Genomic DNA, 18,475 nt, shown 5'->3' on the forward strand with positions numbered 1-18,475 from the left:
TGCAAAATCTGGACCCTTACAAATCAGCCGGGCTAGATAATCTGGACCCTTTCTTTCTAAAACTATCTGCTGAAATTGTTGCCACCCCTATTACTAGCCTCTTCAACCTCTCTTTCGTGTCGTCTGAGATCCCCAAAGATTGGAAAGCAGCTGCGGTTATCCCCCTCTTCAAAGGGGGGGACACCCTTGACCCTAACTGCTACAGACCTATATCTATCCTACCCTGCCTTTCTAAGGTCTTCGAAAGCCAAGTCAACAAACAGATTACCGACCATTTCGAATCACACCACACCTTCTCCGCTATGCAATCTGGTTTCAGAGCTGGTCATGGGTGCACCTCAGCCACGCTCAAGGTCATAAACGATATCGTAACCGCCATCGATAGGAAACAATACTGTGCAGCCGTATTCATTGACCTGGCCAAGGCTTTTGACTCTGTCAATCACCACATCCTCATTGGCAGACTCGACAGCCTTGGTTTCTCTAATGATTGCCTCGCCTGGTTCACCAACTACTTCTCTGATAGAGTTCAGTGTGTCAAATCGGAGGGTCTGTTGTCCGGGCCTCTGGCAGTCTCTATGGGGGTGCCACAGGGTTCAATTCTTGGACCGACTCTCTTCTCTGTTTACATCAATGATGTCGCTCTTGCTGCTGGTGATTCTCTGATCCACCTCTACGCAGACGACACTATTCTGTATACTTCTGGCCCTTCTTTTGACACTGTGTTAACAACCCTCCAGGCGAGCTTCAATGCCATACAACTCTCCTTCCGTGGCCTCCAACTGCTCTTAAATACAAGTAAAACCAAATGCATGCTCTTCAACCGATCGCTGCCTGCTCCTGCCCGCCTGTCCAACATCACTACTTTGGACGGCTCTGACTTAGAATATGTGGACAACTACAAATACCTAGGTGTCTGGTTAGACTGTAAACTCTCCTTCCAGACCCACATCAAACATCTCCAATCCAAAGTCAAATCTAGAATTGGCTTCCTATTCCGCAACAAAGCATCCTTTACTCATGCTGCCAAACATACCCTTGTAAAACTGACCATCCTACCAATCCTCGACTTCGGTGATGTCATTTACAAAATAGCCTCCAAAACCCTACTCAATAAATTGGATGCAGTCTATCACAGTGCCATCCGTTTTGTCACCAAAGCCCCATATACTACCCACCACTGCGACCTGTACACTCTCGTTGGCTGGCCCTCGCTTCATACTCGTCGCCAAACCCATTGGTTCCAGGTCATCTACAAGACCCTGCTAGGTAAAGTCCCCCCTTATCTCAGCTCGCTGGTCACCATAGCAGCACCTACCCGTAGCACGCGCTCCAGCAGGTATATCTCTCTAGTCACCCCCAAAACCAATTCTTCCTTTGGACGCCTCTCCTTCCAGTTCTCTGCTGCCAATGACTGGAACGAACTACAAAAATCTCTGAAACTGGAAACACTTATCTCCCTCACTAGCTTTAAGCACCAGCTGTCAGAGCAGCTCATAGATTACTGCACCTGTACATAACCCATCTACAATTTAGCCCAAACAACTACCTCTTTACCTACTGTATTTATTTACTAATTTATTTTGCTCCTTTGCACCCCATTATTTCTGTCTCTACTTTGCACTTTCTTCCAATGCAAACCAACCATTCCAGTGTTTTTTTAGTTTTTATTTTACTTGCTGTGTTGTACTCACTTCGCCTCCATGGCCTTTTTATATTTTTATTTATTTATACATATATCTGTTTGCCTTCACCTCCCTTATCTCACCTCACTTGCTCACATTGTATATAGACTTATTTTTTTATTTTTTTTCACTGTATTATTGACTATATGTTTGTTTTTACTCCATGTGTAACTATGTGTTGTTGTATGTGTCGAACTGCTTTGCTTTATCTTGGCCAGGTCGCAATTGTAAATGAGAACGTGTTCTCAATTTGCCTACCTGGTTAAATAAAGGTTAAATAAAAATAAAATAAATAAAAAATTTACAAATTGTGAACATACTATGATCAAACACCTTATTAATTATCTGATAAATCATGAACAAATCATTTAAAATAGCGTTTATAAAAGTGTAAATAACTATTTATAGATTTCTTATTGACATTTACAAATGTAGGAATAATGATTAATACATGGTAAGTAAACTCTTTACAAACAGTTTATAAATGGTATATTAAGGGACCTTACTATGAAGCCTTACCGAACATTTTGATCCATCGATGAGACTTCATCAATACAATCCATTATCATTTGTCTCCTAACTCGTGTATCTCTATGACATGTAACTGATGTGCTCTGTTTTTCCTTCCTCAGCCACCGTAACGCTGCAGTGAGGAGCTGCACTGCTCAGCACCTGGAGAGACTGGCTGAGGTCATGGGGATGGCTCGTCTCCTGTCAGGGAAGAAAGACCTCACTGACCGTTTCTTGATTGCCGTCAGTAAACTGGCTGTGGACCCTGCACAGGAAGCCAGGTGGGAAGTTCCTCCTGTAAAGTAGCTTGCTTCAACATAACAGTTAAGGGCGGGGGTTCAATCCATGGCTCGCTATAGCACTATATTGCCGACAATGCAGCTTTTAAAGGTAATTTACTCTTGAGTCAACATCTGCAGCGTTTACCACGAATACAAATTGAAATTGCCTTTAAAAGCCACATTGTCGGCTGTCTACAGATTGAATTGCGGATTTTAGGTATTCCAAAACAACCACAGGTTCTCTTGGAGGGGAATAGTAATTGAAAACAAAAAGGAAAAATTATAAACACAAATAAGTGCTACGTGGCATCGGAAAATCCAAGTCCAGGCACTCATGTGGGTTTGAAAGTTAAAAAGCCAAAAGCTTAGCCGGGATGTTTGGCCGGGATGTTTGGCCAACTAGCGACCTCCTGTGGTGGGCGGGGTGCAATGCATGCTGACACGGTCACCAGGTGTATGGCGTTTCCTCCGACACATTGGTACTGCTGGCATCCAGGTTAAGCAGGCATTGTGTCAAGAAGCAGTGCGGCTTGGCTGGGTTGTGTTTCGGAGGACACACGGCTCTCGACCTTCGCCTCTCCAGAGTCCTTACGGGAGTTGCAGCGATGGGACAAGATTGTAACTACCAATTGGATACCATGAAATTGGGGTAAAAATGTCAAATGTAAATGACCTGATTCAGTTTCCTTCCTTCTGTTTGGTGCTGTCACGTTCCTGACCTGTTTTCCATTGTTTTTGTATGTGTTTAGTTGGTCAGGGCGTGAGTTGGGGTGGGCATTCTATGTTATGTGTTTCTATGTTTGGTTAAATGTGTTGCCTGATATGGTTCTCAATTAGAGGCAGGTGTTTGACGTTTCCTCTGATTGAGAACCATATTAAGGTAGGCTGTTCTCACTGTTTGTTTGTGGGTGATTGTTCCTGTGTCTGTGTCTACCACACGGGACTGTTTCGTTTGTTTGTTCGTTTTAGGTAGTCTGTTCCTGTTTCATGCGTTCTTCGTGTTTATGTAAGTTCTTGTTCAGGTCAGTCTACGTCGTTTGTTATTTTGTAATCAATTCAAGTGTTCTTCGTGTTTCGTCTTTCATTTAATAAATTCATTATGTATTCAGCACCCGCTGCGCATTGGTCCGCTCAATCACCTATAGACGATCGTTACAGAATCACCCACCAATGAAGGATCAAGCAGCGGGTTAACGGGCAGCAGCAACAGCGCAAGAAGGAGGAATGGACATGGGAGGAAGTTTTGGACAGCAAGGGTTGCTACACATGGGAGGAGATCCTGGCTGGAAGAGATCGCCTCCCATGGGAACAGCTGGAGGCAGTTAGGAGAGCAGAGGCAACCGGAGAGAGGAACCGGCGTTATGAGGGTACGCGGCTAGCACGGAAGCCTGTGAGTCAAGCCCAAACATTTCTTGGGGGGGGGCTACAAGGGAGTGTGGCGAAGTCAGGTAGGAGACCTGCGCCAACTCCCCGAGCTTACCGTGGAGAGCGAGAGTACGGGCAGACACCGTGTTATGCGGTAAAGCGCACGGTGTCTCCTGTACGTGTGCTTAGCCCGGTGCGGGTTATTCCACCTCCCCGCACTGGCAGGGCTAGATTGAGTATTGAGCCGGATGTCATGAAGCCGGCCCAACGCATCTGGCCACCAGTGCGTCTCCTCGGGCCGGCATACATGGCACCAGCCTTACACATGGTGTCCCCGGTTCGCCTACATAGCCCAGTGCGGGTTATTCCACCTCCCCGCACTGGTCGGGCTACGGGGAGCATACAACCAGGTAAGGTTGGGCAGGCTCAGTGCTCAAGGGAGCCAGTACGCCTGCATGGTCCGGTATATCCGGCGCCACCTCCCCGCCCCAGCCCAGTACCACCAGTGCTTACACCACGCACCAGGCTTCCTGTGCGTCTCCAGAGCCCTGTTCCTCCTCCACGCACTAGCCCTATGGTGTGTGTCTTCAGCCCGGTACCACCAGTTCCGGCACCACGCACCAAGCCTCCTGTGCGTCTCCAGAGCCCTGTTCCTCCTCCACGCACTAGCCCTATGGTGCATGTCTTCAGCCCGGTACCACCAGTTCCGGTACCACGCACCAAGCCTCCTGTGCACCTCCAGAGTCCTGTGCGTCCTGTTGCTGCTCCCCGCACGAGCCTGAAGGTGCGTGTCCTTAGCCCGGTACCTCCAATTCCTGCACCACGCACCAGGCCTACAGTGCGCCTCAGCCGGCCAGAGTCTGCCGTCTGCCCAGCGGCGCCTGAACTGCCCGTCTGCCCAACGCCGTCTGAACTGTCCGTCTGCCAAGCGCCGCCTGAACTGCCCGTCTGTACTGAGCCTTCAAAGCCGCCCGTCTGTACTGAGCCTTCAAAGCCGCCCGTCTGTACTGAGCCTGCAAAGCCGCCCGTCTGTACTGAGCCTTCAAAGCCGCCCGTCTGTCCTGAGCCTTCAGAGCCGTCTGCCAGACAGGAGCCGCTAGAGCCGTCCGCCAGACAGGAGCCGCTAGAGCCGTCCGCCAGACAGGAGCCGCTAGAGCCTTCCGCCAGACAGGAGCCGCTAGAGCCTTCCGCCTCCGGCTCCACGGAGCCGGAGCCGCCACCGTGGACAGATGCCCACCCAGACCCTCCCCTAGACTTTGGTTGTGCGCCCGGAGTTCGCACCTTGAGGGGGGGGTTCTGTCACGTTCCTGACCTGTTTTCCATTGTTTTTGTATGTGTTTAGTTGGTCAGGGCGTGAGTTGGGGTGGGCATTCTATGTTATGTGTTTCTATGTTTGGTTAAATGTGTTGCCTGATATGGTTCTCAATTAGAGGCAGGTGTTTGACGTTTCCTCTGATTGAGAACCATATTAAGGTAGGCTGTTCTCACTGTTTGTTTGTGGGTGATTGTTCCTGTGTCTGTGTCTACCACACGGGACTGTTTCGTTTGTTTGTTCGTTTTAGGTAGTCTGTTCCTGTTTCATGCGTTCTTCGTGTTTATGTAAGTTCTTGTTCAGGTCAGTCTACGTCGTTTGTTATTTTGTAATCAATTCAAGTGTTCTTCGTGTTTCGTCTTTCATTTAATAAATTCATTATGTATTCAGCACCCGCTGCGCATTGGTCCGCTCAATCACCTATAGACGATCGTTACAGGTGCCTAATGAAGACAACCCTACTTGATCACAATGGTTGGCCTGAGCCAAGCGCTGTGCAGATTCGTTAAGATTTTCATAATAACGAACGGTTAATACCCAGTTGTTAGATAGTTGAGATGATTTGTAGATCAGGTAATGCGGTGCATTACTCAAACCGACCCTCTTGCAAATTCTACCTAATGTATGTCTTATTTGATGGGATATTTTTTCTCAGGTTGCCATCAATTGAGTACTGTTTTTAATCACAGACAGCAGAAATTATTTGATATGTTGCACGTTTAAGATGATATTAATATCTTTGTCCACAGGCATCATGGTCGCAATATCTTGAGAAACCTGGCGACCAATGGCGACTTTGCTAAAATGTGGGATAAATTCGCTCCGAGGAAAGAGCGAGAATCCTTGAGGGAGGTCATCTCAAAGGTTAACCTCAAAGAAAGGTACATTCTCTCTGGATGATTAGAAGAAGTGTGACAAATGAGCTGATATGATTACAGAAATCCAATCCCACTGGGCACAGACATCAGTTCAATGTCTAGTTTTGATTTAAATTTGGGAAATCAAACAAAATGTGAAATCAACCAAAAATGTTGGTTAAAAGTTGGGTGAAAAAAATCCAATTGTGTTTTCCACGTTGATTCACCGTCATCACATAGATTTTTTTGTTGTTGAAATGAGGTGGAAACAACGTTTATTCAACCAGTTTTGGCCCAATGGGATGAATTTAATATACTGTAAAATTATATCTTTCTGTCTTTTCTCTTTTTCAACAGGAATATCTGAATAATCTCCAACTTGACTATATATTTGATTCTAAATATTTGCACATTTCCCAACTTGACTATTATCCCCTCCCCAAACTCCAATATTTTCGCTCATTCTAAGAAATTTGACACTATCATCCAAACCCCCATGTAAATGCATCTTTAAACTGCATTGACTCCTTGTCCAAGTCCTGAATCCACTATAAGGCAATATGAACCACATTCAAAGCACTAAATGACCTTTCCTCGAAGCTCCTATCTGATCTACCAGCTCAATAGTGGTCTACTGAAACCATACTCACCATCTCAGGGGGTGCTCAGATCATCAACCACTGACCTCCACACCATCTTCAAAACCAACAGTCCTCTTTTGGAGGCAGATTGGTCAGTGCTCCTGTATGGCACCAACATTGTGGATTTTCATCCAATACTTCTGGACTTTGAGAACATTCTTTGGACAATAAAATTAGGTAAATTAGAAGCTGGCTACAGTCTCAGTTTTATCCTCCAAGACAGTGTGCAGGATGTGTAACAACAATACCTGTGGTTTAACTTGATGATCAGGGCCAGATTACCGAATGGGCACGCAGGGCACCTGCCCTGTGGGCCCCAACCTCCAGGGAATATCATCATAACATCCAAAACTAAAAGTATAGTGGATGTATATTACAGTACGTGGACGTTTTACAATTCGTGAGCTCGTTTCATAGTTTGTAGCCATGTTTTATATACATTTTTGCTCATTTTGTAGAAATTCGTGAGCATTTAAAAAGATTTAGTGGGGATGTTCTATATCAATTTTCTTACTTGTGCTCTTCCATGCCGTCCCTAGGAGGGGTGCGTCACTTGAGTGGGTTGAGTCACTGACGTGATCTTCCTGTCTGGGTTGGCGCCCCCCTTGGGTTGTGCCGTGGCGGAGATCTTTGTGGGCTATACTCGGCCTTGTCTCAGGATGGTAAAATGGTGGTTGAAAATATCCCTCTTGTGCTGTGGGGGCTGTGATTTGGCAAAGTGAGTAGGATTATATCCTGCCTGTTTGGCCATGTCCGGAAGTATCGTCGGATGGGGCCACAGTGTGTCCCGACCTCTCCTGTCTCAGCCTCCAGTATTTATGCTGCAATAGTTTTTGTGTCGGGAGGCTAGGGTCAGTCTGTTATATCTGGAGTATTTATCCTGTCTTATCCGGTGTCCTGTGTGAATTTAAGTATGCTCTCTCTAATTCTCTCGTTCTCACTTTCTCTCGTTCTCTCTCTTTCTTTCTCTCTCTCTCTCTCGGAGGACATGAGCCCTAGGACCATGCCTCAGGACTACCTGGCCTGATGACTCCTTGCTGTCCCCAGTCCACCTGGCTGTGCTGCTGCTCCAGTTTCAACTGTTCTGCCTGCGGCTATGGAACCCTGACCTGTTCACCGGACGTGCTCCCTGTCCCAGACCTGCTGTTTTCAACTCTCTAGAGACAGCAGGAGCGGTAGAGATAATCTGAATGATCGGCTATGAAAAGCCAACTGACATTTACTCCTGAGATGCTGACCTGTTGCACCCTTGACAACCACTGTGATTATTATTATTTGGCCCTGCTGGTCATCTATGAACATTTGAACATCTTGGCCATGTTCTATTATAATCTCCACCCGGCACAGCCAGAAGAGGACTGGCCACCCCTCATAGCCTGGTTCCTCTCTATGTTTCTTCCTAGGTTCTGGCCTTTTCTAGGGAGTTTTTCTTAGCCAGCGTGTTTCTACACCTGCATTGCTTGCTGTTTGGGGTTTTAGGCTGGGTTTCTGTACAGCACTTTGAGATTTCAGCTGATGTAAGAAGGGCTTTATAAATAAATTTGATTTGATATATGCTCCTTAAAACCAATGAGAAGATGGCACGTGGGTATATGCTCCTAAAAAACAATGAGGAGATGGAAGATGCAGTACTTGCAGCGCGTCCAGTGTCACAAATATAACCAAGTTCTATATTAGCACCTGGCTAAGCAGATGCTCATTGTGGGTGCAATGATTGAATAACATATGTGTACATTTATTTTGCAACGCTCGCACACGCGACCCGTCTGGTCTGGTCAGCATGTTACAGAGATAGACAGGACTCCAGTCATGTCATACTGCAAAACACCACTAGATGCCGGACATACCATTTGCATAGATGGGACTAACCAAGAATTCATGTGAAATCCATTCATGAGAAAATGTAAAGAAAGGGAAAGGGGGATAGCTAGTTAGAGCACAAGTGGAGAAGCGTAGTCACTGGTGGGGACAAAAATAATGTTTGCTTCTTTCCGCCACACATTACAACAGTGGTTGTATTTTCTGTTCTGTTTGATTATCACTGGATTTGGCCTTTGTTGCCCTTGTTTACAGTGACCTAAATAATGCTCAAGTAAAAGATGGTGCCCCGCAAACACAAACACCCAGAGTTTATACCATTGATATACCATTTATACCATATACATCCAGCTTCTAATTGGCATTTACATACAGGATTTACCCCAGTATTTTACCCATGGATCTGGTAGACCTGCTCTCACTTGGGGCCAAGGCAATGCTCTGTGTTCTTTTCGGCTGTCTTTTACATAACAATGACTAACCGTAAACTTTAACACCTTCTCACAAAGCAACAGACTTGAATGATGCAGAGATTGTTGATGCCCTCGCCATAAGTCTTTAGAGCTGACATTAACATAAAACACTAGCAAAACCCTGGAGTGTGGGTACGTCTATATGGAAAAGCACCACTAGAGTGAGCCACATCCCAACATGTGATCCTGGATCCACAAATTTATCAGCAAGAGTCAAAATTCCTGCAAGGTCTCACAGTCTCACATCAGAATTAGACATTCGTCCATGATTCTCAAATTTCAAAGTTGTTCCAAATGTAAAATCTCAAAGTGTTTAAGGTTAAATTTAGGAATTAACTCCGGATTTTAAGGTTAGGGTTAAGTTTAGGTATTAACGCCGAAATCTTAAGGTTAGGCATTAAAACCTCTACTTCCTCAGAAACCCGGGTCCGGGAGCACCCCCACCAGTAAAAAAGCTGACTAGCATAGGCTAGCATAGCGTCACAAGTAAATAGTAGCATCTAAATATCATTAAATCACAAGTCCAAGACACCAGATGAAAGATACACATCTTGGTAATCAAGCCATAATTTCTGATTTTTAAAATGTTTTACAGGGAAGACACAATATGTAAATCTATTAGCTAACCACGTTAGCAAAGACACCACTCCCATACTCCACCATTTTTCTTACTCCATCAGCAGCTATCACAAATTCGACCAAATAAAGATATAAATAGCCACTAACCAAGAAACAACCTCATCAGATGACAGTCTGATAACATATTTATTGTATAGCATAGGTTTTGTTAGAAAAATGTGCATATTTCAGGTATAAATCATAGTTTACCATTGCAGCCCCCATCACAACTCTCACTAAAACGACTAGAATAACTACAGAGACCATCGTGTATTAGCTAATTACTCATCATAAAACATTTCTTAAAAATACACAGCGTGCAGCAGATGAAAGACACAGATCTTGTGAATCAAGACAATATTTCAGATTTTCTAAGTGTTTTACAGCGAAAACACAATATAGCGTTATATTAGCTTAGCACAATAGCGAACATCACACCAGCATTGATTCAAGGCAAAAATAGCTATAACGTATAAACCACCAAAATATATTAATTTTTTCACTAACCTTCTCAGAATTCTTCAGATGACAGTCCTGTAACATCATATTACACAATTCATATAAAGTTTGTTCGAAAATGTGCATATTTAGCGGCACAAATCGTGCTTATACAATGAGAAAAGTTGCCAAGCTGCCCAGAAAATGTCGGGCGCCATCTTGGAGAGTCACCTAGTCTAATCAATAAATAATCATAAACTTGACTAAAAAATACAGGGTGGACAGCAATTGAAAGACAAATTAGTTCTTAATGCAATCGCTGAATTACATTTTTAAAATTAACGTTACTGTGCAATACAGGGTGCAATACAGGGTGCGATAACGCAAGGCTACACTGCAAATAATGGCGTCTTATGCATTTTACTTTTTTCAACAGAACAACGAATTATCAGCATAAATAGTTCTTACTTTTAGCTGAGCTTCCATCAGAATCTTGGGATAGGTGTCCTTGTCCAAAAGAATCGTTGCTGGGTTGGAGAACGTCCTCTTCCACGTTGCAATTAGCAGTAAACAATGGCATGCGAAAGAGAGATACCCAATTTTCTACAACGTCAGAAAATGAAATACCCGAAAATCGCAATATACTGACATAAACTGATATAAATCGGTTTAAAATAACAAGATTATGATGTCTTTAAAGCCTATATCGAATAAAAACAGAGCCGGATATATCTAGGAGCTAAAACCAGAGCTTCTAAAACGACATGCCAAGACCCTCTCTGCGTCAGCGCGAAGATCCAAAAGGAGGGACACATCGATTCCAATCAATTTATAGACTTTCGGCTCTGCGTAGAGACTCCATTTCAAGGCCCTCTATTCGCTGACACCCAGGGGAAGGCGTATGCAGTGCATCTCAACCAATAGAAGACAGGGAGAGTTATACACAGGTCTGGGAACAGGTTGGAAAAATCTGCATTCTCAACTCCACATAGGGAAATTGCTCTAAGTCCAGTTCTGTTTCACTTACAGACATAATTCAAACGGTTTTAGAAACTAGAGAGTGTTTTCTATCCAATAGTAATAATAATATGCATATTGTACGAGCAAGAATTGAGTACGAGGCAGTTTAATTTGGGAACATCAAGAAAAAAATAGTGCTAACAGCTCCCCCTATTGACAAGAAGTTTTAACTCCAAATGGTTAAGGTAAGGGGTAATGTTTGGGATTGGCTTAAAACAAAACGATCAAAAATGACTTTCTATCGCTGGATTCAACCATGAAACCTGTGGAATCAGAGGCAGATGCTTATCCATATCCACAATGTCCTAGAAAAACCAAAACTTACTTCAAGGTAACAGCGCTCACTGTTGCCCCTAGTGGCCGGTTTCCGCGTCATATCCTGACATCCTCAGCCATGGATGGATGTCGAAAACTGACTTGTATCACGGGTGATCTGCCTGCAAAACTGTGATTCCATTCCATTCCAGTCTGGCTCAGCTCAGCAAATTTAGTAATTGGACATTTGAAAACGTAGAAAATCCAATGATATTGTTATTTCCTGAACTGAGTGAACTCACGAACTGCATTTGACTTCATTTTCAGAGTTAATTGAGTTGAAATGGAATGAAGGCCAACCCTGCTAACCATGGTCCTTCCCTGTAAAGTCTAGACCTTTCCCATCAAAACCCCAAGCCCCCAACCTTGTCTACAGTGCCTTCAGGAAGTATTCATACACCTTGATCACATTATCTTCACATAACATTACATGAAAACATGTTTTTGGAACTCTTCCCGTGTTCACATGTGAAATTCATGTTGTTTTTGCGTAAACGCCCTGCAGTTCCACACTCAAGGTTCTTAATAATACTCTAAAATGCACATGTACGATTGTGCATGTGTAATATGTTGAAAACAATGTCACTAAAAACAGACACCCATTTATCATACCCCCCCCCCCCCAATTTGTTTATGTATTTGTCTTAAATAATCTAAATTGTATTTTCTACACACTTTAGCGTTAGCAGTCCATCAGGCCAATAGATGGCGCTGTTGCACTGTTGTAGCAGGAGAAACAGCAAGTTATGACCAAGCGCTCACCATTCTGCGGAATAAGGATCAGAACTTTACAGAGGTAAACTGTGTCTGTTCTTTTTACTATTACAGGTATGTAACAGAACTTCCAAACGTTCAAATATATACACAATATGTAATAACATGCTATTTAACAACTTTGTCAAGGTATTATCACGTTAGGAAAGGTTTTGTTTTGGCTTTGTGTCAAGCTGAGTGAGAGAAGAACGTGATTTACATTGAGTGAGAGTATATGTTAGCTTGATGCTAGCTGAGGTAAAAAACGATTTACGAGTCACAGAGACTATGTTCACTGAGTAGTGTGGGGTTTTTATAAGGTTTTTTGACATGCTTAACTAACTATAAGCTAGTAGGGCTTCTTATGCATTAAAGTTTGAATTGCTGACTCTTGTGAACCTGCATTTTCCATTAGTCTCTACTCTTACCAGTGCTCTGTCTAACCATGAATATCAGCCTGAAATGTGTGTGTGTTAAAGAGAGCGCTGTACTGTATGAAATATGTGTGTGTATGCAACAAAGTATCAGTAGTGTGGGCGCTGTACTGTGTGGCCGAGACTGTGCTAATCTTAGAGAGACACAGGAGGGGGGTGAATCAGGAGACTGCTGACCAGACAATAACAGATAAACTATACACACGAAAAACATATGTGAGGTTCTGAGTCATGCACTATAACCCAATACTATAACAAACGTGATTAGCAACTATATCATATGTGATTGAATACTATAACAAACGTGATTAGCAACTATATCATATGTGATTGGATATTGACAACCTGTTGGCCTGGGCGCCTGGATGTCTGTGTGTGTGTGCTGGAAGTAACAGTTAGCTCAGATAAGAAGCTGGGAAGCTGTAGTTAGCCTTGAGCGAGAACAGTGGACAATGTATACAGGTGCAGATATCTCAGACAATGTTATAAAACTGTCTGACCCCAGTCTCTGGGGTGAAGGAGCGTAATCTACACAGCAACAATGAAGGGACACCAGAAAGCGCAAAGAAGCTGGGACCAGCTTGTGTGCAAACATCAACGATAGGCTGGGTAAGTCTAAACCACGCCCAGTCTCTACTCTGACAGGCCGGCTCGGAAGCGGGAACTATCTCTGTCACGAGTATAATATACTATCTTTGTCAGAAACAAATCAGTTCTCTGTCTTATCCTGCGTGATGAAACATTGAACCCGTATATACGGAAATTGTATTTGCCATTTATTACCTTTTGAATTAAACAATTATTTTAACCAAGTTCAGGTGTAATATTGTTCCTATCTCAGTTGAACTTTCGCAACCCTAACAGTAGCTTACTGGATTTTGTCTTGGAGATTTTTTATAAAGAATCCATTTGTTAGGGATTTCTGAGTTGGTTTTACATGTTATTGGTTTTGTGTAAAATTGTGCTCACTAGCTGGTAAACTGGCCGAGCACGCTCAGTCTGGTGGACTTTTAGTGCATACAGTGAGAGAGAGACGATTTTCTGGAGGTGCCACTATCTTAAAGCTGAATGTATTGTTGTCAGTTTTTCTTGCAGGTAACCTGCTGTTCCTGGCTGTGGTCAGCCATTTTGGGGCGAAGCTGCACCGGCCCAGGCTCATTGCTATGGGCTGTCTCCTCATGGCTGTAGGATCCTTCCTCACAGGCCTGCCACACTTCTTCATGGGACGGTAAAACAACTGAAATACTGGTTAAACTTGTGCTTGTAGAGATACTCCAATGCGGAGGATAGTTCGACTTTAGAAATAAATAAATGTATCCAGTTGTTGATTAATCTCAGTTAATTTAGAACTAAAGTCTTGCGTAATTGGTCAGCTGCTTGATTAAGTTTTGGGGCCATACATGTTAAGAGAAGGGATTAAGAGATGCTATAACTGTGACGTGGTAAAGTTGGACCCAGGTGCAGAGAAGAGACCAGAATATGAAGCAGTGGTTCCAACCAGTGTCTCCACCCCTCAAGGGCCCACTTAACTGCCAAGAGCTCCCGGTTGCCTACATCGTAGTTGACACCCGCTGGCGAGAAAGGTGTATTGGTTGAAGTTTCTTGTCCTCCTCGTTCTGCTGTGAACGTACCGCACCAGCTCCGGTGTCCGAGGCGTCCACCTTTACCACAAAGGGGTGAGTAGGATTAGGATGAACGAGGATGGGTCCGGAGTTGAAACGTCCCTTGAGCTCTATGAATGCCCTGTCAGCCTCGGGATTCCAGCAAAAACCTGCTTGAGTGAGGTGGGACAGGGCTGTATGTGTTCCGGAGGGTTTTTGGAGAAGATCAGGATGTCGGCGAGGTAAACAAAGACGAACCCGTTCAACATATCCCTAAGAGTGTCATTGATCAATGCTTGAAAGACTGCTGTTGAGTTCGATATTCCAAAGGTCATGACTAAATACTCAGTGACCACTAGGGGTGTTTAAGGCAGTTTTCCACTCATCTCCCTCCCTGATTCTCACCAGATTTTAAGCGTTGCGGAGGTCCAGTTTTGTGAAGAATTGGGCTCCTAGGGCCAACTCCAAGGCGGCGGACATGGGGTAGGGGGTAACGATTCTTGATCGTAATCCTTTCCAGCCCTCTGTAATCGATGTAAGGACTGAAGTTTGGGTCAGAGACAGAGAGACAAGGGATGCGTTTAGACAGGCAGCCCAATTATGATATTTTTTCAACTAATTGGTCTTTTGACCAATCACATTAGATATTTTCGCATCAGCTCTTTTTCAGAGCATATCTGATTGCTCAAAAGACCAATTACTCAAAAAAATGACTGAATTGGGCAGCCTGTCTCAATGAAGCCATAGAAACCTGGACATGCTCCAACTGAAATGTTCCCTCCTGTCAGTACTGATGTTGAATGGCATTAAACACACTTTTTTTGTTCTCCCATCCCCTGTGGGTTTGTTGAATGAAACTCCAGCACACTGGTAGCACTAAAGACGTGTGAGTATAACTTTTCCAGGTGAGTTGAACCTGCCTGTGGTTGCGGTGGGGATATTCCTGGGAGGTTTCATATTCACAAATGGTCTAATTCAAAACCTAACTTTTTTCACTTTATAAATGAGTTTAAACAATATGGCAACACTTTAACTAAAATGAAAAACAAAAAGGCAATTAAAACTTGTATTATTAATGAATATGATTTGTTTGTTTAGGATTCCTGGCAATGTAAATAGTTTGTTTGTATGCTTGTTTGCATGTGACTATTCCTCTTTTGTTTGTTGATATTTGTTAATAAAAATATATAAAAATAAATAATAAAAGATAGAGCATGACGCTTGCAACGCAGTGACCACCCATAAGTAAATGACAGCAGGTTTTATTGTAAGTCGCTTTGGATAAAAGCGTCTGATGAATGACATATATTATTTTTATATATTCACTTACTTGCTATACAATGTAGAGAGAAAAAGGGTCAATTCAAGAGGGAGCTACGAAATTCAGGTCCAAACGTCGTATTCTTGGCCTGATGTCATTAGAAATTACATAGAATTAATCATTAGCTTTTTCTCTACAATATTATAACATTCATATACTTGTACTTGACAGTGTTAATAAAATATTAACGATCATTTGCTATGACCATTGCTAGTTTAGACTGCACCGCACTTGGTTGTATGTGTTCCATATTTGGTGTTGTGAGGTTAAATTCTCAGAGTAAATCGTCGGTAACTTTTCAACCATTTATGGTAGAGACATTGAGTTTAGACTATTGTTTTCTGACATAATGTTCTATTGATTGGGCATATTTGTAAACCTTGAATGAATTAATAATTTTATGGGTGTACACCCTATATATTTTTGGCTATTTTGCCACCAGATGCTTTCCTATATCGTTGGTGTAATATAAAATACAAATACCAAATATTGTGTTTTATAAAGTCACTAGCTAGGTTGGAAGAATGAGACAAACAAGGTGATTTTTTTTTATTGTGTTTAACTCCTGAAAGTATAGTCTTTGCCACAGTGGGCTATAAACTATTTTGGAGGACATATTGACCAAATTCAGACAAGGAGGGCCACAGCCCACGGAAGAAAGCACTAATGGATCTACACTACCGGTCAAAAGTTTTAGAACACCTACTAATTCAAGGGTTTTTCTTTATTTTTACTATTTTCTACATTGAAGAAAAATAGTGAAGACATCAAAACGATGAAATAACACACACACTCTGATGTTACGGTTTGTTGTTGGTTTCTTTTTGTTTTGTAGGTTTCACATAAAGAAAGGTGTGGAACTCAGAGCACGCTGCGCCTTGGTCCGTCTCTACACACAGCCGTGACAGAAGATTCCACCACGACAGGACCAAGCAGCGTGCCCGGGAGGAGATGGCATCCTGGTCTTTGGAGGCGATCGAGGAGAGAATATCCTGGACTTGGGAGGAAGTCTTGGCAAGACACGAAAGGAAGCAGACCCAAGGAGAGAAGGGAGAACAGCAACGACGCCGGGGTTCGCGGCCACAAGGAAAGCCCAAAGAACAGGCCCAATTTTTTGGGGGGGTGGCACACGGGGTGGTCGGCGGAGCCGAGGAATGAGCCAGAGACCGTCAGAGAGTCAAAGGAGGAACTCGAAGAAAGATTCTGGAGGGAGGTGGTGGCGATGAGAGTGCTGCAGTGCGGGCGTGCTGAGGAGCGTGACACCAGTCTGGTGTCATCTGCACCGGTTTCACGCATCTGGCCTCCAGTGCGCCTCCCCAGTCCGGTACGTCCTGTGTCTCCTCCACGCACTCGCCCTGAAGTGTGTGTCACCGTTCCGGTACAATTTGTGCCGGCTCTACGCACCAGGTCTCCAGTGCGCCTCCACAGTCCGGTAAGTCCTGTGCCTGCTCCCCGCACTCGCCCTGAAGAGCGTGTCACCAGTCCGGTGCAACCTGTGCCGGCTCCATGCATCAAGCATACAGTGCGCCTCCCCAGTCCGGTAAGAGTGTCTGGCCCAGTGCTCCGGTTGTCTGATAGATGTGGAGAGTTAACACCTTTAGTTGCTCCACCTTTTTGCTGTTCTTCCTGTCTTTAAGTTTGGTGTGGGTTTTTCTTTTGTTTGCCTCTTCTTGGGCATATTTAGTGGGTCTCATGGTGGGTGTCTTTTAGGTCCCAGTTGTTGTTACTAGTCAACTTTCAGTGGACCCCCATAGTGTCTTTCAGAACCCCTCCTAAAACCTGTTTAGTTGTGGTTGTTGTCAATGACTCTTTGTTAGTTCCCTCTTCTGTTTGAGCAACATTTCTGGTTTTCCTGCTGGCGAATATAACAACAAACAATGGAGTAAAACAAGCTTATATTTTGGGTTGGATGTTGCATCCAATTGTTAATATTTTAATCGATGGCATTTCCTTAGAATGCTCATTAGTTTTTCAGTTGATAATCTTGTTTTTTATCCTCTTATGTTTGTTGTGGTAAATATGTTTATTTTCATTGTTTATTAGTATTTTCCTGTGAAGCCATTGGGTTGCATCCATGTCTGAAATGTGCTGTATAAATAAAGCTTGATTTGATTTGAACATATTGTAAAACAAGTGAACCCAATGACCAACCAATCAACAGACTCTTGCTAAACCAATGAACAAATATGTGCAAAAGAAACATATCTTGGTCCGTCTTAGTATGAAAAATAGTATAAATTCAGTATATCTCCCACTATGTTAAAATAGTGCATGGTATGTACGTTTAGTATCACTTTTTAACCAACACATTTGTTGAAGATGAAAAATTTTGAAATCAACAATACATCAAAGGATTCAACTATTAAACATTGAAACAAACAAATGGGTCAAACAGATCAATCCCACTTTTCAAGCCTGCTGAAGGCGTGGTGGAGTGGTAAACACCACCCCCGGCTCTACCAGGGGCTTGAGGTGGTCTCTCACAACTCTGCTTATGTCATGTTCTGTGGCCTTGCAGTTCCATTTCTTGACTGCCCCTGCAACACAGAAACACATTTAGTCATATTATATAAAACACAAAGTAATGGATTTGGAACATCTATGGCCTCAGTTACACCTGGCACCTAAATGTGACTTCTGTCATCTGATCACTCCAAGCTGCATTAGGTCTGGATGCACAAAAGTCACAATGTGTTCACATTAGGTTTAGATCTGCCAGGATGGGCATTGTGTTCGGAATTTGAGTCAGGCCACAGAATATGCATAAGCAATGTAAAGAGATGGGGTGAATGAGTGGGGAAAAGTACATTCTACACAAATGACCTTCATATTAACAATCAACTAATGTGTGTGCCTGAGGGGAAATTGACTTTCCTACTGACAAAATGGGTGAGAAATTACACCAAAACCAGTGGACAATTTGCACTGCTGCTGAAAAACATCTCCACAGCATGATGTTGCCACCACCATGCTTCACCGGGACGGTACCCATTTTCTCCAGACATGACACATGACATTCAGGCCAAAGAGTTG

General features: G+C 43.5%; 1 long non-coding RNA gene across 1 annotated transcript; it reads left to right on the forward strand.

The window, feature by feature from the left end:
- The first annotated feature begins 12,099 nt into the window (after positions 1-12,099).
- On the forward strand, positions 12,100-16,815 carry LOC120020091. The gene is made up of 4 exons (XR_005472406.1): positions 12,100-12,161; positions 13,604-13,748; positions 14,039-14,196; positions 16,278-16,815. It is a non-coding gene; the product is annotated as an uncharacterized LOC120020091 (long non-coding RNA).
- Positions 16,816-18,475: the final 1,660 nt, after the last annotated feature.

This window comes from Salvelinus namaycush, chromosome 25 (assembly GCF_016432855.1).
Source record: "Salvelinus namaycush isolate Seneca chromosome 25, SaNama_1.0, whole genome shotgun sequence".
Taxonomy (NCBI): domain Eukaryota; kingdom Metazoa; phylum Chordata; class Actinopteri; order Salmoniformes; family Salmonidae; genus Salvelinus; species Salvelinus namaycush.